This window comes from Octopus sinensis, unplaced genomic scaffold, assembly GCF_006345805.1.
Source record: "Octopus sinensis unplaced genomic scaffold, ASM634580v1 Contig10109, whole genome shotgun sequence".
Lineage (NCBI taxonomy): Eukaryota > Metazoa > Mollusca > Cephalopoda > Octopoda > Octopodidae > Octopus > Octopus sinensis.
Window position 1 is genome coordinate 2501 of NW_021831994.1, and position 2500 is coordinate 5000.

A 2500-nucleotide genomic window follows, 5' to 3' on the forward strand; every position below is an offset into this window, starting at 1 on the left:
TTAAGAAAGTCTCACTTATATGTCCATTATGCAGCGTACTGAATCGCTGGTGCGATTTACACTCACCTCACGCAGATACATACAAATACAGACACCTCATTGATCTCTATATATGTATCTATCTATTTACTTTTCAATCAATCATTCTCCAGCATTGAATATGTACCGTACATACATACAGGGCTAGGAAGTCATTTATCAATGCAGTATCTATTAACCAGCTACAAACATCAGCTGGGACAACATATATGGTTTTCTGCACATTCACATTCAGAACGGTACGGCAGCTGCTGCACAAACAGTTGTCCTATGCGGCTCTCATGAAGAGGCCACTTAAATAAACTGTCTCAACGGCGCGAACAAATAGTCACTGACCTCAGACTCGCGTTTTAGTCTATTCCACTGTTGTTCCTGTGCCAACTCTAAACTGGCTTAGCTTTTTTTGAAAGCACTCCGTCGGTTACGACGACGAGGGTTCCGGTTGATCCGATCAACGGAACAGCCTGCTCGTGAAATTAACGTGTAAGTGGCTGAGGACTCCACAGACACGTGTACCCTTAACGCAGTTCTCGGGGATATTTAGTTTAGGAATCGAAACCGCGATCCTACGACCGCGAGTCCGCTGCCCTAACCACGGGGCCATTGCGCCTCCACAAACTGGCTTAGCTAAGGCACTCGGTATCATCATTTCTCCCACCTTAGAGTTTCAGTCACACAGAATTCAATACTTGTACTTGCTAACATTTTTCTGGCACCCGACCATTTGCAGCTGTTTTAGGGAAACGTTCATGGTCGAAGCTCTCGCTAGTCTTTCAGCACCTTCTAAAGACATAGTAAGGACCTTGCGCCCAGAAGAAAATAATTCACTCACACACGCAAACAAATAGATAGATATCGATAATTACGCACTCAAATAGTTAATGAAATAGCTCATACAGTACACGTATTTTCACATTTTCACATACATATATATATTTATATATGTATATATTATATATGTGTGTATATATATTTATATATGTTAATATATATATATATATATATATATTTATTTATTTATTTATATAAATATAAATATTTAAGCATATTTGTATGAATGCGAATGCATGTGTATATATATACATGCAGGAGCGGCTGTGTGGTAAGTAGCTTTCTTACCAACCAAATGGTTCCGGGTTCAGTCCCACTGCGTGGCATCTTGTGCAAGTGTCTTCTACTATAGCCTCGGGCCGACCAAATCCTTGTGAGTGGATTTGGTAGACGGAAACTGAAAGAAGCGTGTCGTATATATATATATGTTTATATGTGTGTGTGTCTGTGTTTGTTCCTCCAACATCGCTTGACAACCGATGCTGGTGTGTTTACATCCCCGTAATCTACCGGTTCGGCAAAATAGACCGATAGACTAATTACTAGGCTTACAAAGAATAAGGCCTGGGGTCGATTTGCTCGACTAAAGGCGGTGCTCCTGCATGGCCGCAGTCAAATGACTGAAACAAGTAAAAGAGTAATATACAGACACACAGACATAATTATACGCATACATACATATATATATATATGTTTTTATGTATGTATGTATGTATGTATATGAGTTTGTGTGTGCATGGGGTGTATTTATGAGTTGGTGGTATTTATGAATTGGTGGCCCAAGAGTAAAATAATCTGTATCAGTACCATGAGATCCCAGCTTCCTACTATTTCTATCTGACGTGATGATATCCCACCACACTCACAGTCTAACACAATCTACTCTCAACTAGCTTCCAGCCACCGGCTGTTATAAAGTATGTCATGTTTATACACAAGCCTCGATGCAGTAGACATCATACGGAATTGTCATTGTCTGGTTATGGCTGAACATATTTTAGTCTAACGGAAGTAGAGGAAATAGATTTGACATGACGATGGAAGGAACAGATTATATTTCTGAAGTGCTGCATCCCATGTAGCCTTGATAGACACGCAGGCTCACGTGGAAGCAAGCTTATACATACAATTAAGACGTTTATAGTTATACGTATATATTTATGCTTACATATACGGTCTTATATTTATATGTATATGAAAATATGTATGCGTGCATATATATGGATATATCTGTGTGTATGTGTGCATGTTTTTATATATATATATAGATATATGTATATGTCTGTATATAGTCATATATATATATATATATATATATATATATATATATATATATATATAATATATATATATATATATATATATGCATGTCTGTATATATATATATTATGTGTGTGTGTGTGGTGTGTGTGTATTTCTATCAAGCCAGCTGTCTGTGTGTATATCTATCTATCTATCTATCAATATATCTATCTATCTATCCTATCTATCTATCTATCTATCTATATATCTATATATATATATATATATATATATATATATATATATATTCATTTATGTGTGCGTACGTGTGTATAAAACGATAAGGTGACACATGCACATAGGCACACACAGACACATCATACATTCA